The sequence below is a fragment of the Ischnura elegans genome, chromosome 6 (assembly GCF_921293095.1).
Source record: "Ischnura elegans chromosome 6, ioIscEleg1.1, whole genome shotgun sequence".
Classification (NCBI taxonomy): domain Eukaryota; kingdom Metazoa; phylum Arthropoda; class Insecta; order Odonata; family Coenagrionidae; genus Ischnura; species Ischnura elegans.
In genome coordinates, this window is record NC_060251.1 from 5,009,770 (window position 1) to 5,037,374 (window position 27,605).

Consider the following 27,605-nt stretch of genomic DNA (forward strand, 5'->3'; position numbering starts at 1 on the left):
ACCATGAAGGATGCCACCCTTCCTGTACCCTTCCTGTACCCACCATGGTGGAGTTTATTTTTGTCAGGGCAGGCCTTTAGATGACACCATTTTCAGGAACATTTGATGATCTTGCACCTAAAAACTACTCTTTTAGAATTCATTCTATTTTTTCTTACCTAGAATTCTTCACATATATTCTCTTTTTTGATAAATGTCCGCACTGGTTTGCATATCCGATCGGATTCCCAGTCCAAATATTCGCGTTGCTTCGCCAGCGTTTGAATCGATGCGGGTTCCGGTGTGGGAATCAACTAGCTCTAAAATTTTCATTTTCTCGTAAATTAAAAATGTCCATTTTTCACCTCGAATTTCCATTTTCAAGCAGGATAAATTCTATTTCCCGTACTAATTTAGTAACACACGAGTATCTGAACCACTCTCGGCGATCAAGTGCGTGGTACAAACTGTCGTGCGACTTCATAATTTTTGAAAGTTACAGTTGTTTGCGATACGCTGCTATGTGGATGGGATAATTCAAATTTAAATAAGTTTTTTTTAAGTATTTAATTAACCCATCTACGCTACGCAACTGTTGAATGAAGTCAGCGCAAATGATCCCAGTTATCGGTCAAGTTTTATAGTTCCGGCATTTATCACGTTTCAGCACGTCTGGTTTCCTCTCAAACTCTCGTATCAAATTATAGGCTACATGATTATTGTCAACATTGCTTCAGGAGTTCTTGCATTATAATTATTACATAGCTCGATTGCTCAAAACACCTACTTTCATATCGTGAATCTTTCCGCCGCTGACAGAAAACGAGAAAACGTAGTTCAACTTTCCGACGTTAGTGACGTTCTGTCCCGCCACATTCAAATTCTTCCCGAAAATAGTTCTCATTGCGTCTCTTTCTCTTGGATTTTTAAATACAAATGCACGAAAGGAAGCCAAAAGACAGTTTTTAAGGGGTGATATGCACGATTTATTGTTTTAGTAGGCAAATAATTTTTTTTAGCCGGCACGTCGTGATGCACATAGCGGGAAAACGAAAAAAAAAACGGCGTAAATACAGGGTTCTATTTACATTGGAGAGATAAGAAATATGACGGGACCCAGAAAAAAACTTGCAATTTGCGGGAAAACGTAAAATTCCGATAACGCAAATATGGGGTTCTACTGTATTTACTAGAACTTGACATCCAAATTATCATTGGGGTTTATTATGGACATATGAGTCCATCAATACACCGGTATCATATTCTCATTAGGGGAAATAACAAATGACTAATTTGAAAAATATTCTTATTCATGAACTAATGTAGGAATCTGCACAACATATTTTACAAGAAAAAATGTAGGTTCTCAAGGTAATTATTTTCTTCAGGATCAAGAGCAAACACATATCAATCCTAGGTAGACTCGTCAGTAAATCCAATGCCTAGCACATAGAACTCACAATAAGGGCACAAAGTCGACATGAGACTATCTGAAAACAAGATATATTTTTGGATATTCAATCATAACTCACATATCAAACAATAGTGTGAGAAAATTCTCAAATCAAGGTTATAATTGTGAGAAGACAACCCATGAAAGAATTGGGTTATCTGCAAATGAAATGATGCCAACAATCCTAGAGACAGTTGGGTTAACCAAAAAACAGCGTAAAATACTCAAAATTAAAATTGTTGTCACTTCATCTTGATTCTTTTCTTCGGTGACCTGATGAGTAGGAGGCAGCAACCATTCCAATCTTTCTCCTATGGCTGCTTGCAAATGGGATTTAGGATTCATTAGGAGAATCAGTAAATGCCAACTTTACAGCTATCAATGGGTCCAGCCCACCAGATTCACTTATTTCCTTCAGATTTCGTTGAAAGATGCAAAAATAAAAAGAAAAGTACAGCTTCTACTGGATTAGAGAGACATCGTGAAAATTCTTGGCAGTCTTCAAGATCTCTTCAGCAGTGGGGAGAATATGATTCTGCACACACGTAGAGAGTATCCAAAAGAAAACATTATAAAAAATAAATGATAGTTATAGGATGGAACTATTGCAAAACTTAAAAGAGGAATGATTCGTCAAAATTGAATGAACCTTTTTAGTGACCAGAAAACTAATTACCATTAAAATAACAGCCTTTTGTCATGAATGATAGAATGTTTGGCCATTAAAGTCAATTCTCTTCCGCTGTGACGCGATGAGTAGGACGAAGCAATGATTCCAATCTTTCGCCTAAGCGTACTAGGAAATTGGATTTTGGATTTGCTCAGGAACACAAAAAAATGACAAAATTACAGCCAGGCCACAGAATCAGCTACTTTTCTTCGGATCACACCGAGAGAAGGAAAGATGAAGAAAAAAATTCAGCTGCTACTGGAGGGGAGACAGCTTCAACAATTCTGGAAGGGGGTGGTCCTTCAGAAGTGAGGAGGATAAGAATCTTCACACACCTGCTGAGTATCTAAAGTGACATGAGGTAGAAATGAAAAAAAGGATATTATTGTGACAGGATCCTTAAGAACTTGATAGAGGAATGGTATACCAAAATTGATAAAACCTGATATTACTGACCTGAAAACTACATATTTCCCATTCGATCATCGATTCATTCAAGTATGTATGAGGCTATTGCTATCAGAAACACTCTGTACCTGCTTTTCTATTTGTGCATTTTAGACACGTATATTCCATTTATGTGTGAGGCTTGCATGGCATATCGCCATATCGGTCTCGGCTTTCAGACGCTCCTCCACGTTGAGTTGTACATAGGGGACAACAGTTTTTCCAGCAATCCTGCTGGCGCCTTGGGGTCAGAGGTACCAATCTATCTAAACCAGTATTAAGGGAACATGAACGCGCCACGGAGAGCAAGCAGTTCCGCCGTTTCGGAGCACGTGTGGTCAGCACCCTGCCACACTGTGGATTTCGATGAGCTTAAATCCTGCGTAATGGAAGCTGTTACTATCCTAGGCTAATCCCAGAAACTATAGAGATAACTAAGCATCCTGAGAACTGCAACAGAGAAGACGGCTACACATTAGCCAACACATGGAAAAGGGTCTTCTACATCAATGACCAATCAGAGCCCACCTGAGATCCAACCAATCAGAACCGACCTAATATCCCTAAAGTTCCTATATAAGACGGCAAAATTTATGCGTCACTACTTCCGACCTGAAGACGACAGCAGGATGACTGGAGAAACTGTCTTGAAGAACACAACGCGGAAGAATGCCCAAAAACCGTGACTCATATGTATTAAATTTTTTCAGGAGGGAATGATGAACCATTGAATTACCTGTTCCATGAAACCTGTTACCGGGAATCAAGTCCCAGTAGCAGTACCATGTAAGTAGTAAATTTGCTATAGATAGTACATCATGTTCATCTTTAAATAGAAAAATAATTTTGGATTCAACTCTTTCAACACAGTTAACCAGAAATTATGTGTCTCATTACACAATACATGCATGTTTAGTCCGATATTCTACAAGGAAATGAACAGGCGACAGGGCAGAACAGCAACGTAAATTATTATGATCACCAAAAGTAAAAGTGAAAAGGTGTGATAAGTACCTATTATCTCTGTTTACAGTAAATAAATTTTTACTTGCGTCACTCAGGTGCTAGAGATAAAGTATAGGTTTTTGCAAAATAGTTTGTTTAGGTAATTGTTGCCAAAATGGCAGTGATAATTCTTAAATTAACGGTTGTTGAAGGAATTATTTCATATTATGAGGTGGCAATGGTTCGATTCAATATCGTTAAGTACAACCCTGAATGAAAGTAAAAAATGATGTGCTTGAATATTGAAGGAAATCACGTACATACTACTCTAATAAAAATAACGTACAGTAATTGGCACGGGATGAAAATTATGAGAAGTAGGTATTAATACCACTGAGATCAACGGTTGATAAACCACCATGAACAATCTTTTTCTGCGCCAGACTGGAGCCTGGGATGGAGACTACTTGCAACTCATCATCTTCACCTTGATCTTCAGAGGAAAAAAGCGGCAATGTCATTCACAAAAATCATTCTCGTTGGATGTACCAATGCAAGTAGAGGCAATCTTCATTGATTCAGGCAGGAATACATCCAACTGGTTCACAGGCGTATAATGCATTATCAATGGAGAAAATGGATCATTCCTTCGGATGTCTTCCAATCTACGAGAAAATGTAATGGAGAAATAATATACCATTGCTTTCAATGCAAAAAACAGTTAGAATGTACAAAAACAAAGAGAATCAATTTTGAATGGATGATTTACAACAATAGGTACTTCTATAAAACAGATTTTGTGGGACATGAAATTGGCTGTGATGCTTATTAAAAAATAGAAGTAACAAATAACAAAATTAGATACAGAGAGAGCTTTAGAAGTAAGCTAAAATTATAATGGTTGCTACGAGATAGAAGTGAAAGAAGGGAATAATATAATTCTCATTTGCTAATTCTATTCCTTCCCAGATATTGTTACAGCTGAATCTGCATTTCTTTATAGTGTTTGCCAAATATGTAGTAAAATTGTTCTACTTCCTCAAGTTTTGATGAATTACTTTTTTGAGCCTGAGGTTTTATGCATAGAAAGTTTCTCAAACAATATGACAAAGGTTGATATATTAATATATTTTATTTGTTTACATCGCCCCAAAAACAGCTCATTTAAGGCCTTTTACAAACGGGGGAAATAACATCAACCAATGGCTTTCACACATAACCATGCCTTGGGTAGGGACAACCTACCCGGGCAGGACTCGAAACCACGAACTTCGGTTTGGACGGGGAGGACTTGAACCCACTCCCACGGAGATGGTCTGAAGCTTCATTGTTGTTATTTTTTGTTATGTTTCTTCGGTGAAAAGACTTGGAAATTAAGCATTTAATTCTTAAAACTGCTTATAAATTTTACTCTGGCTGCCAAGTTGGCGGTGAGCTCTAGGATTGGGCTCCAAGTGTTTGCTGCACCACTTGTTACATTAGTTTGACCAAATATTTGGTATTTGGTCAAACTTCTGTAACAATATAGCACAAAGTTACATGTAAATGGATGCCAATCTCTTTGTAAAGGGCATAAAAATCTTTTCATACAAGCACGAGAGTGTCAACACTGAAATTTTTACAGAAGATTAAGGCTTGGTTTTTTACTGAAATTTAATGCAAAGAACTAGATGTTGATAGAACTAATGATGCCATGTGACCCTGAAAAATGGAGACTGTTTACTAATACCCCTAATTCCATCTCCTTGCCATAAATGATCATGTTTATGATCCATGAAACACAATCAAACGGAGACTGTATGGCTTCCAGTCTTTCCACCACATGGATTCTCACAGGTCACTGTGAGCGAGAGCACACATACTCACATATGTGTATGTATATATACATCTTATGGGTATGTGTGTTTATTTTGTAGCAAATTTGAGTGAATCGTTAGCTTCTAACGTAATGTACACTAAGTATATGCTGATAATAAGGAATATTATGCTCTAAATTGTGGATTTCGAATTTTTTCGAAAATAAATTTGATTGGTATTTCAAACATAGCTCCTTTATTTTTTATGATAGAAAGTTCATTTAAATTGTATTTTGTAGGGTTTTTACTGACTATAAGGTTATGTGAATTAAATTTTATTCGAGTCATTAATTTTGAAATGGGAGGGATTTAAGGGTTTAAATAAGGTGGAGCTCCCTTCAAAATAGTGGTTTTAATTATCAATATCTCACCAAATAATTATTGTATAGAAAATTAAAATACACCAAATATTTGAAAGTATAAAGCCACAATTAATTACTCTTGAATTTTTTTCAGGTCTCCAGTTTTTTTTAGTTATTTTGAAAAAAAGAGCATTTTTAACGAAATTGTATAAAATGACTTTTCACTTTTTCCTCCAATTTTTTCAAAATTTAGAATGGTAAATTAAGCAAACTTCTAGGATCAATTGACAATACTTAAATAAAGAGAATAACTGAAGGGCATTGATCAATTTTGTCTAGTGTGGTAATAAGGAGTTGTTTTCACTGATTTTTTCGTACAAAAAAGTAGGGACTGATCTTATTTTTAATCATAACTCGCTCAAATTTCATGATAAGTTTTTTTTTTCTCATTATAAGAAAGTTTTTTAAAAACACTTTTAAACAGATTACATAATTTTTCCTCGAAAATTATATTTTTCCCGCTATTTGGTATTGAATCTTTCAAATTTAGCGTATGACAAACAATAGATAACCATCAACAAGTTGTAGCTCGGTCCAAATTGGTCATAAAGGAAATATAAAATAAGATTTTTATTTAATTTTTTACAAGCTACAGTTTTGTAATTAATAATTTCCTAATAAAATGAATACTTTTCAAGTTATTTGCCTATATTCGATTAAAATCGTTAATTTTTTCGTCAAAAAACTGTTACTTTCAATCGCAAATAACTCGGAAAATATTAATTTTACGCAAAAAATGGATAGAACATTTTATTCTTAGAATATACTTTTCTATCGATTCCAGTGGTGAAAATATAATTAAAAGTTTCCACCCCCTAGATGGGGTGGAAACCACCCCCTGGGTAAAAGCGCCCGTCGGCATGATATAGATTTTGATTCTTGGTTTATTCCCTACTTATTGTGAAAATTTCAACAAAATCGATTCAGTTTGAAAAAATTGCAAGCCAAAATGCTTCATTTCCTGGACTACTTGTTGAAAGTTGAATTTTTCTTCGCGACGTAATGCTTTATTTGAGCCCAAACCATCTCAATCGGATTTTACTCGAATTGATAGCCTTAGCACTCTGCAGCTAAGCACATATTTCTTTGCCAATTCATCGATCATAATCTTTTTAAATCTGACCCGTACTCGGTCAACTATAAATAAAAGATCTCTTTTCAACCTGTTCTCATCCTCTAGTACGAGAAAACGTTGAGCACTGACTCTCGTTCGCAGCTTCAAAGTTTCTTACCTTTTCTCCTCCTTTTCGTATCGCATATAGTGTCAGGGAGCGTTATAGCAGAGATTGGTATGAAAAATACTCCACAGATCTCAAAAGTTGAAGACCACACAACGCTCGTTCACTCCAAAAATTGGAACGACAAACTGATCATGCCTTCGCGAATTATTAGACCCTATCCCCCTCGGCTGGGGTCGCTTCTGGTGCAGACCCTATGAATGAAACTAGAGGTAAAACCAAGGGCGCCCTTTTGTAAAAGGCATTCACTCGAAGCACTTCTCCCTCGGTTTCTGGAGCAAGACCGGAACACCAAATGCGAAATTTTTCGTCTCATTTCAGAGCCTTCGAAATTTGCTTGCTTTCGCTGATCAATGTTGTGAAATAAAAACATTCCTACTACAACGAATGAGTATTCTCTGTTTTAGATATGTAACGAATAAGTACACATTTCCAGGTTGCATTGATAAATATCTACTTTTTCGCCCGAGAATTTTCCCTTCGCGCGCAAGGAGTTTCAAGCAAGACAAAGCGAGAAGCTCGGTTCAGCGGCGCCATTACATTCTATCTTAAGATCAACACTTTGTAACTCCCGTCTAAATTGAGATAAATGATTTTTTCACTAAATATTACTTTGTAGATATATTAGCATTTAGTTTACGGAATATACGGACCTACGACGTAAGAAACGTCAGTTAGTGGACATCGGTATACAGGGGCGGATCCAGGGTTTCTTTCCGGGGGGGGGGGGGGGGGGGCACAAGGATACCTCGTAATAAAAAACGAACGCAATGATAATGGGACCGTATTAAAAATGTTGCATATCTTTAAGGGTCTGAGGGGGCACGTTCCCCCGTGATCCGCCTATATCGGTGTAACAACATCATTTCTCAATTACCGTAAAATTGACAAAGACAAAGAGAAAAAAGTATGAAAAATTTTGAGTAGAAGTTTCAATTAAATATATATATAACGGTTTGGCCATTTTTGCGATAAGAAGACGAAGAAAAAATTCAAATATTTAATGGAAAATCAAGGAAATATTTTAATGGCTTTTATTATAATTTTTATGGAAAAATTATTGGAATCAATGAATATAGTGTCTCTTTTTACACCAGGGTACCTTTGAAATGGCTAATGGCGCAATATTAGTTTTCATGCTGCATTGATAACGCCACGCTCGAGGCCTTATTATCACGGGAAACGAATCTCCGTAAGAGCCCATACCTCCCATAGAGTCAACTGAATGTGGAACGCACTATACCCAAAAAAAAGCAGAGGTAAATACGTAGGTGCATATTTTTTCAGTAGCGATACCATTGCCACCTTCAACGTATACAGACGTTTGTTTGTTTCGAACGAGTGTTCAACCAATGATTTTTGTTACATAGCATTCTCATCTGGCGATTTATTTGTTACTTTTTTGTGTTTTTCATTGACCGAATTATGAAATTAGTTTCTGATGGTCTCTTATTTTCCTATATGATGGATATAACGTGTGCAAGCAACAGGATAAATAAAGTAGCCAACCGGTAACATTTGCAATAGTTTTGATACACAGTTTGTCGCACAGTGGGCTAGGATCGAAAAAAGCTAGCCAAAACCACAAAATCGATTTTTTTGAGCTAGGAAGTTGAAAATTCGCATACATATTCTCAAATAAATTGTGCGTAACTTCCAAAATTACTTTTTTCCTGTGTTTTCACGTTAACAATTTATGTGAGGTCAAAGTTGTACAAATTTAGCGAAAAACTACCACCCTCGATTATTTATGAAAATTGCCGACTGTATCCTCGTGCAGTGGTTTCATGAATAGTTTACTCGACAAAATTGCTATACCATCTTAATTGACACTTTTTATTCTTTTATTTGAAGGGTGTTTAAAGATTTTGCTTCATCAATAATCGTAGATATATAACAAAATGGCGGAGCCTGTTTTCAGCCTTTTTTTACATAAACTTAGAGAAAAAGTATATATTGTCACGGACTTCCACCAAGTGACTGATACCACGTCGTCCTATGAAGCTTCTGTATTGTGGATCTAAAGTCAAACCTTGCACCAACTTGCAATCCCGAAATTTAAATCGTTTTTTCGAGCGTGCAGTCGACCCCGGTTCTGGCCGGCGGCGGCGGAGAGTACGGCGACGCGGCAAGCGTGTGGCTGCAATATGGTCTCATTCACTTTTATATGTGGATAACAGATATAATAGTGATAGAAAATAATCACCAGAAAGTAAAATTAATAAATATTGATACGAATGACTCTTATTATGCAATCGCTGGGCACTGCAATAGGTGCATTGAAAGGTTTCTTTCTTTGAGTGCATTCCATGTACTACTGCGGAGAATGGACTTAAATCGTGTGCTCAAAGAAGGGAAACGGACTCTTATATTAACAAACAAACTCTATTTCTAGGCAAGAGCCGTCGATGATCCATGGCCTCCACTTCCTAACCTCCCATACATATTTAAAGGCCTGCTGACAACGGTCGTCTTATAGTATTGTTGAAGTGCGGAGCCCTTCGATCTTGTTTTTTGTATGGACTCCTGCTAGCTGTAAAAGTTTCAAAAGGCATATTACTCATATCGGATGATGTATGCTTTCAAAGTAATACAGTTAATTTTAATTTATGCCTTATGCTCAATTTAAAGTATTGATTTAAATCTGTTACGTATATATCAACGTCATTATTCTTAATAAACTGCGCTGCAGACAAATTTTTGCCTTTCTGATATTTTTGCACAATTGCACCACGAAGTTTTCTTTTTAAACCTTACATTCGGATTAAGCGCCCGAAAATATGCAGAGAAGAAAAATAAAAACGACGTAAAAACTTAACTAGCTAGGCCGTTTTTCAGAAATACTTGGATGGACTATTGGAGTTTACCACGGTTTATTTTTCTCGGACACGATGCCTAGGTCTCTTGGCGTTGGTAAAATAGACAAGGTACTATCGTTTCCAGTAGTATGTATGTAGACATCTACGTGTCCCATTTTACTGATTGGGCCAGGTCGGGGAAAAGTTGTAAGGTTATTTATTATTTATTATAGTATTCTAACGATTAAGGTAGGTTTCCATAGTGTAATATAGAAGAGATCTGGGAGCTTTCCTTCCCATCCAGCACAGCCTTCTTCAATTCACTGTAAGGCCTACTCCCTTTAAATCTATCTAAATATCTTATTCTTTCCCTTCCCATCCCTCGTTTCCCTAACATTCTACCCTCCAACACCATTTTCAACATCCCCTCCCCACTAAGTATTCGCTCCATCCATACATTTTGTCTCCTCCGTATCTCATCTAAACGCTGCCTCTGCTCGCCAACCATATCCAGCACTTCGTCGTTCCTTTTCCTCTCCGTCCATTTCACCCTCTCCATTCTTCTCCATACCCACATCTCGAATGCCTCCAATCTTCTCTCGTCTTCTTTCCTCAGTGTCCACGTTTCCGCACCGTAGAGAGCTACACTCCAAATCAAACTCTTCGCTAACCTTTTCTTTAAACTCTTTCATAACGATCCTCTCAGAAGCTCCTTCCTGTTCATGAACGCCTCCTTTTCTAGAGCAATTCGCTTCCTGATGTCCTTGCTACTGTGTCCGTTTTCCTCTAACGTACTGCCTAAATAGTTGAATTGCTCTACCTGCTCAAGTTTTTCCCCACCTACTTTTATCTTGAGTCTCACATTCCTCGCTCGCGAAACTTTACAAAACCGCATTTCCTTAGTCTTCTTGTGATTAATCCTCATCCCATACTCCTCGCACCGCTCGTGTAACGCATCCACTAGAGCCTGAAGCCCCCTCGCTGACTGGCTAATCAGCGCCTGATCATCCGCGAACCTCACTGATTTCAACAGCATCCCTCCCACTTTCTCTCCAGCTTCCAACTCGTCCCACGCTTCTCTTACCATCTCCTCAGCGTATACGTTAAAAAGCAGCGGCGATAGAGGACAGCCTTGCCTCACACCTCGGCCAATGCTTGCCCACCCAGATTCTCCGTCCTCTACCCTCACTTGCGCAGTCTGGGCCATATACAGATTACGAATCAGTCGTCTATCCCTCCAATCTACTCCTATTCTCTTGAGAATATCCATTAACTTTACCCAATTCAACCTACCAAACGCTCCCAGTTCACTCTATCAAAAGCTTTTTCAAAATCCACGAAACAGGCATATACGTCCTGGTCATATTCTAGGTTCCTCTCCACGAGGGACCTCATTATTGCTATTGCATCACGAGTTGACTTCCCTTTTCTAAAACTAAACTGATCTTCGCCCAAACAGTCGTTTGCCCTCGCCTCCATTCGTCTGTTCAATATCCTCAGTACCACTTTCGCCGCATGCGATATTAGGCTGATAGTCCTATAATCTCCGCATTCCACAGCTTTCTTCTTTTTCGGAAGAGGAATTAAAACCGTCTTCACGAAATCTTCCGACTAACATACCTCCTCAATTCTCATAGATCCTGCGTAATAGTTCGAAAAACATTTTCTTACTATCCCTCCCTAGATTCTTCAGATGCTTACACGGGATATTGACCACGCCTACTGCTTTCCCAGCATGCATATCATGATTTGCTCTCTCTATTTCCGAATCTTATATCCCCTGCCCAATATTATCCTCCTCCACTGCACTTTCCTCCTCTAGAGTCAATCTCTCCGGTCTGTTCATTCTGTCATACTGCGGTGTTTTTTTAAATGGCACCCTATATTTTTTATTCGGCAACTCATTACATCTCCTAAATACGTATTCAAAAATGTTGCACTGTGGACCATTAACATAAACACAGTGTTCTGAAAAATGACTGACTCTCTAGCGCTTTGTGCAGGTACGCGGGTATTGGAACTCCACTTGCTGACGTTGACGGTGAACAATTGAAAACGTCGTAAAATGCACACCAGTCATAAGAAACCCAAATGTTTTCATAACGTTGTGTTTATCTTAATGATCCACTGTGCTACATTTTTGAATAAGTCTTTAGGAGAGGAAATGAATTGCCAAATAAAAAATATAGGGTGCCCTTTAAAAAAAGGCATACCGCTATTCATATCTTTGTAAATAACGAAGCTTCAAGGAAGGCAGTCATGCTGATTAATGTCCCCCTAACGGCTAATGAGCATTTGCTTGTCACATTTTTGAATTTGCATCTGGACAAAAAGTTATTTCGGGTGGTCAAGATAAATAGGACACCCTGTATAACCCTATACCCATCACTCCAATAGTCCCCCCATCCCGCCACCTCACCTCGCATAATCCTAAGATATCTATCCTCCCTTTATCCATTTCACTTCTAATGTTTTCTAACTTCCCCGCTCTCATCATTGTCCTCACATTCCACGTCCCTGCATTTATAGCCAACTTCTTCTTCTCCATCTTCTTGGACTTCTTTTCTTCTTTCTTCATTGCTTCTGCTGCTGCTGATGATAATAAGTCTCTGCAAGGATTTCGCATGTTGACGACCCCGAGGACCTTGCCGACCTCGCTGCCGTGACCGACACCCGCCCTTTGCGGACGGGTCCCGGTCGATGAAATTCCGAAGCTCATTTGGTTGTACTCCATGTTTTCAGGGAAGAGATAGCTGGTAGGAATTCCCACTTCCATTCCAACATTGTTTTTCACGTGACACCATCACGTGGACTACCTTTAGTCTGGCTCCTACCCTTCCACCTATCTGGCATGGGTGGCATTATCGGGAATAATTTAGAATTAATCCCGCCAGTGCAGCTCTAGGGGCCATAGGGACGCGCAAGCCTTTCCACCGCGACAAGGTAGTAGCCCAAGGGAAAGGGTTCTAAGGTTGGCATATGAAAAAACCTGCACCCTTTGTCTCACGAACATTACAAAAGAGGATCCTCGGGTTGGCCTCTAAATGTGTTGTCACCCGCATTTAAAGAGGTTTATAAAAATCACCACTCGCTTCGCTGACGGACAAATTGATCCGAGTTTCACGAGGAAAGAAGGTATGATTAGGGGTATAAACTCGAAATTTGTACTGCTGACGACATGATGTATACAATTCATACCTCTTCAATGCTACTTCTCACAATGAAGAACAATATACTACAAAACGTTGGAAAAAAAGTGGATCGCATTGAACAGAGTCCTCTGGATGGCAGTTCTTTACACTACTCCCTCCCTAATACATTTCTTCTCATAAATGTTTTTAACATTAGATGTTTGCTTCATGCACTTCAAATAGGATATTGATGCAGCTTCAAATGTGATATTTCATTTGGAGATTTATATATATATTTAAGTTTATTACTAGACTGAAAACAGAACCTACAATTAATTGGACTTAATGAGAGAAATTTATTAAAATATATACGATATAAGATGGAAAAGATGGTGTACGAATCAGGAAATGTTAATGAGAAAAACAGAACTAATAAAGCACAATCGGAAATTGCGTGATTTTTTTATCATCAGGACAAAAGGACCTTCAGCAAAAAAGTAAAAATTAATTGGAATGCAGTCAAAATGAAATACTATTTGTGGCAAAATATCCGCCACAACACGCGGTAGAGAAAATCGGGAATGTTCAAAGAACTTCAAGCGCGGCGCTCATATTCGCCGTTACTATATAAACAAACGATCTTGGCCAACAATGATTCAGCCAGTTCAGTCTGTACTTCGAAGTAAAGATAAACGCTTCACAGCAGTAAAGACACATGTGTGTTATTTAGCGGACAAAAGTATTATTCAGCGTAGTAAATCGTTACATCGGTGACCCCGACTTCAAACGACCATGGCAGACGCAGAGCGACTCGCCAAACTGCAGGCACAAATCGCGGAACTGCTGCATCAACTCGCCGCACAGCAAACAAACCACAGCCAACAGCTGCCACTTATCCAAGAACAGCAGCAAGGAACGCTCTCATCGCAGCAGTTCTCATCACCTCAATTATCCTCCCGCGTCGACACTGCTGCCATTTACCGTGTTACTCTGAAACTGCCTCCTTTCTGGCCAGCTCAGCCTGAAATAAGGTCCAAGCACAATTTTCTTTGGCCAACATCACCTCAGACAATACTAAATACAATTACGTCGTAGGAAACCTAGACCATCGTTTGGCCAGTGAAATTAGCGATCTTACAGTGAATCCACCGGCCGAAAATCGTTATCAAACACTGAAAAATCTATTGATAGAGCGCGTCTATCTCTCCGAGGATCAACGAATGCAGCAACTCCTCACAGTGGATGAGCTTGGAGATACCAAGCCTTAGCACCTCTTACGACGCATGCTGTCCGTCATCGGCACCACATATGTGGAGGACTCTTTCCTCGGCTGATTATGATTGCAACGCCTTCCGGTCAACGCTCAAGCCATTGTAATCGCAAGTCACTTCATTTTACCTTGATGAACTTGCAGATATGGCTGACAGTATCGTCGCCGTCGTTCCTCCTCCATCTTCACCCGCCATCCATGCAGTACGCCATACCACTGATGATTCGGCATTGACCCAACGGGTTGAGGAACTCTCGAAGCAGCTGCAAGGTATAAAAGCTCGTCTAAGAAAACATTTGCAACCACAAACGTGGACTCGGAGCAGCCTTTTACCGCATTCTGCTCACAGATATTTCGCAGCGCCCCGCTTAACCTGTGATGTGTTACTACCATCGCAAATTTGGGGTCAAAGCAAGACTTTGCATCCAGCCATGCACCGCAAATGCAGTGAATCCGGTAAACTCCAAAAGCGACTCGTAGAGGCGGCTACGACCCGTTCTCTCACAGGCTGCCGCCTCTCCCATCGGCGTTTCCTCATAGACAATGGATGGGATCTCTCAATCTACCCAGTAAAATTGTGCCCCGATCAACGGACCTGCACTAACTACAAGCTCTCCGCAGCCAATGACAGCCGGATCCGTTCATACGGTACTTTACTTCTACGCCTTCAGTTCAGCCTCCCTCGTGACTTCCCTTGGAGATTCATCGTTGCCGACGTTACCGAGCCAATCATCGGAGCAGATTTCATAACCCTTGTTTCTACTCGTTCCTAATATGGCCACCACTCAGCTCATCGACACAATCACTGGCAATTCTAAATAGAGTAATAGGGGTCGATCTTCCCAAGACAGCATGCGCGCTCTGTCGGGCTCTTCATCCTACCATGACCTCCTGGCCTAGTTTCCTGGTATCACCCGGCCAGGAGGGACTCCTCGGGATATTCACCATCATCCTAAGCACCACATACGCCTGCAACCTGGACCGCCGATCGATCACCGTGCCCGCCCCGGATCCCCGGATCGACTTCAAGACACACAGGCAGAATTAGAGCTACTACTACGCGAAGGCACTGTTCATCGCTCTCACAGCTCTTACGCCTCACCACTTCACATAGTTCGCAAGAAGGATAGTAGCTGACGACCTTGTGGTGACTAAAGGGCCATCAATGCACGTACGATACCGGACCGCTACCCTGTTCACCATCTGAAGGATTTCTCCCACGCTCTTCAGGGATGCACCATCTTCAGCGTTATTGACTGTGCCAAGACCTTCACTCAAATTCCAATGGCTCCCAAAGATAAAGAAAAGACAGCCATAATTACACCCTTCAGCCTTTTTGAATTCCTATTTATGCTATTTGGACTTAGTAATGCCACCCAAACATGGCAGCGCTTCATTGACGAAGCTCTCGAAGGCCTAAATTTTTGCTTTCCTTGCATAGATGATATGTTAGTATTTTCCCATTCGCAGGAAGAGCATCATCAACACCTACGGAGCTTATTCCAGTGCCTTTCTGATTAGTGTCATCGTCAACTCAGCTAAGTGTATTCTAGGATCTTCCAAGGTCACATTTCTGGGCTTCCAAGGTCACATGATCGTTGATGGATGCACGCCGTTACCTGACAAGGAAGCTGCTATCAAAGACTTCCCTCCACCGAAGACTACTAAGGACCTTCGAAGATTCCTCGGTATGCTGAATTTCTATCGCCAGCAAATACCACACGCTGCATCTACACAAGCCCCTCTCAATGCACTGCTTTAAGGTCCTGATGTCAAAAACTCCACTCCAATTTGCTGGACACCTGAACTTCAGCAGAGTTTCGATGCCTCTAAAGCTGGACTCGCCCAGGCTGCAACCCAGACGCATTTAATCAACTCAGCACCTCTGGCTCTCGTCGTTGATGCTAGCCAAACCACAATTGCCGCCATCCTACAGCAATTTTCTGATAACTCTTGGCAGCCACTTGGTTTCTTCCGTTGAAAGCTAAAGCCTTCCCAGCAGAAATGGAGCACTTACGATCGCAAACTCTACGCTGCCTACCAAGCAGTGAGGCACTTCGATTAATGGTAGAAGCCCGCGATCTTCACTGATCACAAACCCCTATATTACACCTTTGGCCCTAGAATCAGGAGTAATGACACCTGCTCACCACGACAATTTAATCATCTGGAATTTATCTCACAATTCACCATGGATGTGAGGAATATATCTGGACTGGACAACGTCGTCGCGGACTTGGTCTCCAGGGTATAATCCATAATCACAACAGCTCCAATTGACTTCATTGCTCTCTCTTGCTCCCTAGACGACGACGAAGAACTACACAGACTACTCCACAGCGGTACAGCTCTTCAGCTTCACAGGAGGCCTGTACCCGGAATGAACATTTCACTGTGGTGCGACACTTCCATGCCAACTCCACGCCCCTTACTTACTCCACCATATCGTCAGCAAATCTTTGACAACATCCGCTTCCTTAGTCATCCTGGCAAACTCCACCATAAAACTCGTCTCCCGTCGATATGTTTGGCCATCCATGCGTAAGGACTGTCGCGCATGGGCTCGCAGCTGCCTCTTCTGCCAGCGTTGCAAGGTGTCTCGTCACATCACAACGCCACTCGGAGATTTCGTTCTGCTAACCAGGCATTTTGAACACATACACATGGACATTGTGGGACCTCTTCCGCCTTTCTACGGCTACTGCTACCTCCTCACAATTATGGACCAGTTCTCCCGCTGGCCTGTTGCAGAACCACTAGTAGGCATCACCGCGGACAGCGTCTCTCACGCCTTTCTTCTTGGTTGGGTAGCTAACTCTGGCTGTCCTAAGCATATCACTTGCGACTGTGGACGGCAGTTCGTGTCTTCTATTTTCCAGCAACTTTGCTCCATTCTGGGTGCAATGTTACACCACACCAGGAACTACCATCCTCAGGCCAATGGACTTGTCGAACGTCTACATCGCGTTCTCAAGGCGGCCCTCATGTGCTCTTCTTCCAACTCTCGGATGGACGCACTACCCACAGTTCTTCTCGGCCTCCGCACAACTTGGAGAGCCGACCTGCTGACAGCCCCTGCCGAACTTCTCTTTGAGGAGCAACTGCGTCTTCGCGGTGACTTCTTCGTCGACTCTGACCAGCATTTAGATTCAACAGATCTAGCCATCTTGCCTCTCAGCTGCGTGACCACATGAGTCAGAGTTAGGCTGCATCCGACACCTTCCAGTGTTTCCATAGACCATCTCAAGCCAGCCCATCTTCTTGAGAAGGACTCTCCGCCAACTCCATCAGTGCCATCACGCTAGATCTCCTCACAGCGTGTCTTTATCCACAAGGACTTGGCCACTTCTTCCCAGGTCTTTGTTCGCCAAGACGATCTACGGCCAGCCCTACAACCACCGTACATGGGACCATACCCTGTTCTCAACCGCAATAAGAAGATTTATACCCTAAACATCAATGGAAAACCTTCCAGTGTTTCCATAGACCGTCTCAAGCCAGCCCATCTTCTTGAGGAGGACTCTCCGCCAACTCCATCAGTGCCATCACCAGATATTACCACTCGCTCAAGGGGGGGAGGAGTGTGGTGCAATACCCACCACAACACATAGTAGAGAAAATTGGGACATCTACATCTACATACTGCCCTACAAGCCGCCTCAATACACATAAGGGGTGGTTACTCAGGGGGGTGTTAGCACACCAACAGTTTACTCATAAAAATTAAATACTCTAAGAAAATTATGCCGTACATTTAATTAAGACTTTTAAAGTGCGATGGGAAAAAAATCCTCACTCCTACCTGTTAGGCAAAATTTCAGAACTTATCGGATGTATTCGGTGCACAGTCGACAGAAGGCAAAAATATTACATGGGGGGCTGAAGACCCCTTGACAACGTGCCAGTGTAGAGGATTGACTGACCAGAGGTGTTCACCAAAACTTACATGTAATACCACATTCACCAAAACAGTAAATACTCTAAAAAATAATAAAAATGTCTTTAAATATATATGCTGGGCTTTAAGGGTACACATACAACGATAAAAAAATTTAAAATTTAAAAGTGAGTTAAATGCGAAAATTTTGGCCAACATTTCGGTGTATTTTTATATCTTCATTTAGGCTTTTTGCAATGAATATTATTTGTTAAACATCTGAAATTAATAGTTTCCTTCATCAAAGAAAACAAAAGGCATTGATTGCGATTTGTTACCCAACAGTGTATTCCTAATATACAAATTATTTGGTTTTACAAATCCTAGTTTAGACAACTGGCAATGGTCAATTTTAACTGCATTTGAAAAAGACCAGATTGGTGCCCATGCAATGCCACACCATGTGACGTCACAGGGACCTAGTTTCTATACGAGTAGATAGGAGTCATACATCGGTTGAGATTACCAATGCATGCATGAGGCACAGAGTTCAGGGATATGTATCTTAATCATCACCTGTTAAAACTGCCTATGGTCGGAAAGATTCCTTCGTTTGATAAGATATTGATAATCCTTATACATATAAGCCAAGCGCTACCTGCTAGGAGGGTACTCTGCCACCTGCTAGCATCCTGTGTCGTATCAGCGCTCAAAGCCTCGCCTCAACGTCACCTCACTTGCGGCAGCAGGATTCAGAATGACGTCACACGGGGTTTTCCCAGCATTCATACTTAGGTGTCACGTTTTCGTGTGCTTGAAAATTTTCACCTTTCATTTAATGGCAAAAAAATAAATATTGTCAATAAAAATATGAAAGTGTGAAATATATACTCCAAGAGCAATAACCTTTCGATCATGCAATAAAAAAATAATAGGAAACCACCCTATTCCTATTGACTTACCCTCCAAGACACTGATGAACGTATAATTACTAAGAATTGATACGTACTTGGCGGATATCGTTCATCCAGTTCTGATTCCGGTGTGAGTGGCATTGTGGAATTGCAGCGTGAGGCCCGCAGGTCCGTCTCCCGTGGAGATGATCAGCTGAGGCACAAACAGCGGGCCAATAGAAACCATCCCCCACTCAGGAACACCTGAAAAATGAGATAAAGTGGAGCAAATGAATCCATGCGAAAGGATTTAACCCTTGTTGGTATTATTATTTCACCACCGACGCACAGTGGGCGGTAATCGAAAAAAGCTTGACAAAACCCTAAATTTTCACTATGTTTTTGGAACTGTAACTATTTAAATATTTGGCGTATCAATAAAGTCATCAAAATCCCTTAAAAATTAGAAAAAATTTCAAATCGGAATTTCAGCAAAAATTGAGTTTTTACTTTCGCTCAAGAGTGGTTAAGCTTGTTTTTCATTCACTTTAAAGCATATTCTCTAAAAGTGTAAACATTTCCTAATAATTATAGGGAAACATTTGTTGATTTATCAATTTGTCATTTAATAATTAAACATTTAAAAGTGTATTGTTTTGGACTATTATTGACAAATAGTGGTTACACTCTTTATGAGGGCGACGAGACTCGATCGAGAAATGTATATGGCAAGAAAGACCTGAATCTTAACTTATGTTTCAAAAGAATAATCTTGCTCCAACTCGCTCTTTTTCATTTAAATAGGCATAGAATAGTATAAGAAGTCAAGGTAGATGCCTGGCTCGATCGCAGAATTTCCTGATTTGATTATTGCTCCAATTTAAGGCAAATAATATTTCCACCACTATAATTTTTACCCCAATTGTTAGGAGAGATACTAAATTTAAAAAAAATGCAATATTTGTCCAAAAGAATTTCACACACTCCTGTAGCAAAATAAAAGTGGAAAATCCGCTGCTGCCGCTAGTCACCCACCCTTTTTCTGTTGTGTGTTCACATGTGGGCTGACTGGGACTCGTACCCAGAACCTCTCGATTATTGATAAAGTGCTCTACCAGTTGCGCTACATGGATGCTCAAATTTGCCATGATTTCGGTTGGGATTTATGAACAGAATTAATCTCCCTTTGCTTTGGCCAGAGTAACCACTAAATGGCACTGGGGCAGCTCACCACTCACCAATGGAAGAAATGGACAAGGACACAAGAATGAATGGGAAGTCACACACTCATACTATGGCTGGAAAGAGACAGGAACATGCGTTTTGGGGCAAGCTGAGCCCAAGTGAAACAAGCCAATATGGCTAATGCATCCTTCATTCATGTACATGATGCCTTAAGCACACACATGGAAATAAATTCAAAGGTAAGGAAAGAAAGGGATAGGAATATATAGAAGAAAAAGGTCGAAGCCAACGGTGCATTGGCAAATGGAAAAAAGCCGGAAGTCAGAGGATAAAATCAGTGGTTAGCAATGGGGGGCCCCAAAAATATTTAAAAAAATAACAATGCTCCACAGGAAAAAACAAAGTATTGAAAAATCATGAATTTACAAGAGATTTCTTTGGAAAATGAAGTTTTTTTAGTATGAAAAGTTTTAAATTAGTTTAAAACTCCCTACTTAGTGTCCTGTTTTTAAAAAATTGCCAGGTCCCTAACCCCAAACTAACTATTAGCTAACACTCCACTCCACAACATTGATCGCTGTGTGTGTCAGTATGTGCACAGACCATGAACATCCTGTGAACTCATATCGCAGCAGAAAGGTTTGCATCAAAAGGATTTATGTATATAGTTCAATGTGGATTCCTTTGATTTATGTTTTCTCTTTTGATTGTGTCAAGAGGTGTGCGTACCAATAGCAGGATGTCCAGGAGATCCATCAATGTACTAACTTTGGTTTCAAGTCGTGCAGCTGTTTGGAAATGCATAGCAGACACACAAACAGACATCCTCTGTTGTTTGTATGTACAGTTAAACTTGCTTCTAATGAATTTCAGGGAACTATCATTACATTTTGTAATATACAGGATTTTGTGATGTCCATAATAAAGGATTTTGCTATATGAACCACAGGATTGCTGGTTAAAATTCAGATAATCATCTGTATTCAAGCAATAGGTCCATAGCAATTTCATTAGGACCAAGGAATAATTCGTTATAGCTGGGATTTGGTATCATCTGAATTCGTTACAAGCGAATAAATTACTATTGCCTATCATTGAAAAGTCCAAAGGACCAGGAACTCACCTCAAATTTTGAGACCTTTACGTGAACCCCTGACCCTTGCTCAAATGTCATTTATGGTGGGGAGGGTCAAAAATCAAAAAACCTTATTATTTTATGGTCATTTCCTACAGATATTGCTGAGTTACTGCTCTTATAGGGCAAACATTTCCTGCATTTTGATGTACCTTCCACGGCTAAGCCAAAAAAAAACTCCTGCCAATCAAGCAATCAAGTATGTCTTTGAACCGTGTTTCTGCGATGCAAAATATCAATGTTGTGAACTGCTAAAAACATGGCTGTGGACCACTGGAAAATAGCCATTTAACAAAGTTAACATTTCAAAAGGCAGTCAGAGCTGTCACTTTTGGGGAGGGAGGGCCCCCGCTCGCAGGGTCGAAGAGAGGGACCAGATAGGGTGAGCTCGTCAAGGAAAGGGTCCTGGATTTGCGACCCTTCGGAGGGTGTACCACATCCATCCTGGAAGTACCTGCTCCATGGCCCCACAAAATGCATTTTAACGTTTTCGCTGTGAGCGAGGAGAAAGTTTTCGAAGATTGAACAGCAGTGAAAGGGTAAAGCAAATTGATGTTTCCAACTTTTAGAGCAGTAATGAAATATTTTCATATTTCTCCCAATATTTTTAGATCCGAGAATGTAGGTAAGGAGCCTATGGTCTATGAAGAGGCCTCTCAAGTGTCTATAGAGGTGTACGAACATTGAGACGTGCTTCTCTTCTGGTAATGCCCAAGAGTTGTGACAAAATGGATTTTGGATGGAGGCCGCTCTCGTCCCCGTTGATTCTCCCCTCTCTCTCGCCCAATATGCACATAAATTCACACCAAGTGCATCTTTCTTCGTTATTCCAACTAATGCTTCCGTAGACCACTGTGCAGTGCAGTGGTCAATGGACAGGAATTTGCTTCTCTTTTTTAAATGCATGAAATTAGCATAATCTGAGGTGACCTTTCCACCTTCGAATATTTGAGTGCATTTAAATATTGTAAAAAAATGAAATGCGAAATATGTATGTGCACTGAAACCGAAGGAGGCAGTTTGGTAAAAATACCAGGTTAAGCTGGAAAGAGATTCTTCGCCTGCTAACCTTGAAATAATCATAGGTTTGAATATCACCAGGTCTTGCTTTTTCAATGTCACATATTGACATCCACCTATGTCAAGTTCAATATTTTTTGTCTAGAAAAGAACGATAATGTTACCTAAATCACATTGGCATGCATGCAGACTAATTATGATAAAAATATAAAAAGACAATGCATATATTGCATACTGCTACAGAAGGAGATAGAATTAGTCGGTTAATCAGTTTTTAACCTTGCTAAATTAATGTACTGAGGATGGCTGTGCCTAAACTGCCAGGGAAATTCATGGGAAATTAGTATATATGAGCAACAGGATATTTGGTATCAACATTTCCCCACAGGCCAACGCCTGTTTTGGCTGATGATCATGTCACTCTGGACTGAAGAGAATATAATTACCTCATGGCTGGACGAAGCCTCGTGGATAAAGTCTAGGCTGTGGAATTACGTGCCCTTCTGGGTCATTTGAGCTGCTACTGAAAAGGAAGCGAGCAATTAGTTTTATGCTATAGTTAACTGAATGCCATTTTCTCAGTTTCTCAATAATGCTTTTAAAAATCATTAATTTTTTAATTTTTTTTTGCAAACGGCTATTTATTGCTGTAAATCTGTGACTAATAACAATAATTTTTAATGGAATTTGGAATTGATTAAATTTGTCCCTAAAATGTTTTGGTGAAAATGTGAAATGGGTAATCAAAAAGTCTTCCATATTACATAGATGTGCTAGTTGTGAAAACTTGATAGAAACCTTAGTGTAAACATTTTAACTCAAACTTTAAACTAAAATTATTAGGAAATATTTTGGCTAGAAATTCATCATTAGGAATGGATCACAGATATATGCAGAAGTATATATCTGTAGAATGGATGCTATAGATAGGGGTTACAAGTATGTACTAATTATATTCTGGGTATCTTATTACAAGTGTTCTCATCACTATTACTACATATCCAGTTGACTTTGCTTGTCCATAACATAACATATGGTAACATATTCACTTCTTTGCCCTTGACTTCATCTTTCTACATATTTTGATCCCTCAATGCCTCTATTTTTGCAATTGGAAGAGCAACTGTATTCCTAAAAATCCTCTGGCCAAGACATATCCTCAAAGATCCAGAGTACTATTTTGAAAAACATTCTGCTGCCACCCTGATTCTTCAGAAGCTTACACTGGATGACGTGCAAGCTTGTCAAGGCCTACTTATTTCCCAGTCTTCATACTGTGAAGGGCTCTCTTGATATCATTGTTTATCATCCAAGTCCAAAATTATCCTTCTCCTCAACACTTAAGACCTGTTCAACACTCTGTTCAACATTTTCAGCCTCCTCCTGCTGTTGGGCATATCCTTTAAACTGTGTATCTTTCCAGTAACATACTTTGAATCTTGTGGAGCTCAGTTAGCATGTTCTTCCATCATTAGCCTCAATATTTGATTTGGGTTGCCCTCATTCGATGGCCAATAGTGACAAAACTTTGGCTTATAGTGCTCATACCTCTCCTTCCTTCTGAACATTTCCATTACATTACGTACTCTGTTTTTTCCATCATTCCACCATGCCATATTATTTTTCTGGTTGTAATTCTTCATTTATTTCCCTTAATGTCTTTTCTCCCTGCTCTCTCTCAATGTCTTCCCACTTTCTTAAGTCCTCTATATTTGATATTATTTAATCTGTTATCCATGGTTTTTTTTATCACCAAATTGTCACCATATTCAATTAACATCTTGAATGCTTTGATGTTTCCAGTGGCGCCGACTCCATGGGGCCTGAGGGGGCCCGAGCCCCCTCAAAGATTCGTTTGGGGGGGCGGAGCCCCCTCAATAATTCAAGAAAATAATTAAGTTATATTATGCTTTGTGAAATCACAAAAATATATTGGTAATTTTTTTCCTATGTTTGACGATAGTTACCTTTTAAAATAAATTCAACAATGTGTTAAAACAAACAATTATAAGGTTAAGCAGGTTAACTGAATCAGGTGGTGTGAATCATGACAGCTTTTCGGCGCTGCGACACACTTTGAATTTAACCTCTTCCCGGGGAAAAACCTCCGATATGGGCCCCCCCAATATTTTTTATAAGTCGGCGCCCCTGGATGTTTCCACTTTCAATTTCATACCATGCTTCTCTATAGTCTACTTTTCTCCATTCTCTTGGATACTATACATATTTCACGAGTTCCTGAAATTCTCTCCTACAAGTACACTCCAGAGCTACCACATTCCTTTTCCTCACCTTTTTGAATTACCAGGTCATGTTACTATAAACTCACATTTCATGTCATATACACTAAGTTTTGGGTTGAATCAACATCAACTGCAGGGAGCCAGCGTGAGTTTTTCATGATTAACCTACATCTTAGGCTTACTTTTATGTCGTCTATCTGATATGTTTACATATTTCATGGACATAGTCCATGCGATACCATGGACTGAATCACTTCCTTATGATGCTTGGAATATATATGTAATCAGGTGCGGACCCAGGATTTTTTCTCGGTTTTGGGGTTGGGGGGGCCCTGCTCATTGGTCTGACTGGAAAACGATCTTTTCATTCTTGAGATTAGGAAACAAGATACAACAGTCGCTGTAAGAAATATTCTCTTTATTTTAACACGAAAGCTATTAATGTGAAATTAAATGATTGAGGCCCATAATTGAACATTACAAAATGAAAGTAATGATATATGTATAAAAAACGTTTGTCTATATTTTAGTGTTTAGGGGGGCACCTGCCCCCTCCTAAATCCTCCTATGTTAGTAATGGATAATTTGTCCCACCTGCAAAATGCTACTGACCTGCTTTTGCTCCATTTTCAAGATCCTACTTCCCCTATTTCATTTCCGTCCCTCCCTTAAAACTTATGCATTGCAGTCCCCCATCACTGCCAGATTTTTCCTACTCAGGATTTCTCAAATTTCTACCTTAAACTGTTTTAATTCTCTGTTAAAAAGGTCAAAAAAGAGTTGCTTAGTTAAAAACGGTTAGTTAAACTATAAAAATAGCTCTGACGAAAATTGAAGATCATGTAATTATCTAATAATTTTTTTCTACAATCTTTTCTCCAAGATTTACCAATTTTTAGAGAAAGCCATTCGAAACTTATCTAGAGCTATACTCTCCAAAATATGCATGACTATGCTGTCTCTGAACATAACTGCATGCGTAATATGAGAAAATTATTCACTACAAATGTACCTTATCTGTTTCATGAAAAACTAAAAGGGTACGGAAAACAAGGCCATATGGCTAAGCTATGGAAACAATAATCCCCTATTTTTTTGTTTAATTTGACCTGGCTATTAACCACAACAAGGGCGGTGGTTTGTATCTCATTTTCTACCATCAAAATCAAGCTGCTTACCTTATCTATACCTTTCACAGCGACCCAGCTTCCCATTTAATATCCCATGTTGACTTATCACTCCACAAGTCCATTAACCTGTACCTAACACTCCAGTAATACTCTCTGTCCCTCCATCTTAAGCTAGCAATGCGATCGTTGGGTTATTCTTCCTCATAGGATAATCCTTTAAAATCGCTGGTGCATTAATGGCTTTCCCTGGTTTTTCTATTTAGTCGGGACCTTTTTGCTTCTATAGCATTAGGATGTTTTTTTCCGTCCCAACCCTTCCGACCCTATCCTACCCAAGAGGTGTCGTCGTGGTCCTATTGCAGTGGCGCCTCTTTCCTTTTTCTATCCTCTCCTCCCCCTCCCCGGGTGATTAGGCGTATCAGCGAGATTGCTGGGTCCCGGTGTATTGTACCCTTGGAAGGCTCCCCTTGAGCCCTTATTCTCTGACTTTCTATCCCTCAAATCCATTTACCTGTATCTAACACTCCAGTAATACTCACTATTCTTAATACCTACAGCATTGAACCCTAAAGGAAAGGTGAAATAGATATTGCCTATTTTATATTGACAGTGATTTTACATTATAAATCCCTTATATTTTCATTTATAATATCGAAGCTAATAGAAAATGGAATTTCTGAGAGTGATTTCAACAAACCTGCTGGGTGAGGAGGAGGAGGTAGCATTAGAGGTGCCGGATGTTCTGGCGTTCAATGTTCGGAGGGGTCCTGGTGGGTGGGGGCCTGCCCTCGGTGCCAGGGACTGCCTTAGGGAGGGGAACCGGGTGTTCTGGTTCTGAAATGAAAATATTAATGTTCACACATGAGTGTGCTCCTAATGCAGACTAATACCCAAAGAAGCATCATCACTCACATCATGAAGAATTGATGGACACGTATGTAGTAGGATGATAACATGTGCTATAAATTCTGGAAAGTTATTTGGCATGATTGTATCCTGACAGTAACGATTCACTACTGCCATATGACGGTGTACTTCTGCTTAATCCTAAAATTAAATTATGTAGTAGTATGCAGTATAAGGCCAGAAATTCGCTATAAGAGTGTTTGCTTAATCTGAGTGCTGCATACAATGGAAAAATGCCCTTAAATTGTATGAAAAGGAAAACTACATATATTTAAATAAATAGGCTATACATTCTATTCATAAAATCTTAATTAAATCTGCATAATTTAAGGATATTTCATAGTATCCCTTAAATATTTTAACACTTTCCTTACGGGTACCTGGGAAAGGAAAATGTTTCTGTGGAATGATTAGCATGAGAATGTTTTACACTTCTCTCCTACGAATTCCTTCCGATTTGGGACCTAACACAATGGGGTGTCCACCCAATACTCCTGCCACACTCGACCCTCCCACCCATTCTTAGCACGACTTCACAGTTAACTCATTACTACATTGACAGTACATATTATTCTAAAATGATTTTTTATGATTTTGAATAATGTACACCTTAATGAAAATAACAAATATGCCATTGAATTTTTAATTGATTTTCAGAATTGATAGTAACAAATTTGGGGGATAATGTTTCTCTCAATACGCATTTTTCATCAGTTGTGAACACATAGGGTACCAAGACTTTCATGCCAGAAGTCTGTTAAAATTATAACATTAAAATTCCACTTAAAAATAACAAATTCGCAGAACAAAACAAAGAATTCATTTCAAGGCATAAAGAATTGGAAGTACTCAAAAATCATTGACAGAAGAACCAGTTCAGGAGTCCATTCCTGCTGTGAGGAGTATCATAAATGATAAGGAAGATCGGATTGAATTGCCGAGGAGTGGCACCAAGGTTTCACTAAGCTCATCTCAGGCTTGAAAACTTGCGACCAATGCTACATCAATTATCGATTCCCATTTGTGGGGTCGGACACTGTCATTGTCGCTTGCATTGTAAAGGTCTC

The 27,605-nt window shown here is 39.9% G+C and overlaps 1 long non-coding RNA gene across 1 annotated transcript in view; it reads right to left on the reverse strand.

The window, feature by feature from the left end:
• The window catches only part of LOC124160925, a 46,127-nt gene extending 19,642 nt beyond the window's left edge, over positions 1–26,485 (reverse strand). Inside the window, exons 1-4 of the long non-coding RNA XR_006865271.1 lie at positions 26,330–26,485; positions 22,706–22,779; positions 19,036–19,183; positions 14,278–14,412 (exon numbers count right to left, since the gene is read on the reverse strand). This is a non-coding gene — a long non-coding RNA (uncharacterized LOC124160925). The remainder of the gene's footprint in view (positions 1–14,277; positions 14,413–19,035; positions 19,184–22,705; positions 22,780–26,329) is intronic.
• Positions 26,486–27,605: the final 1,120 nt, after the last annotated feature.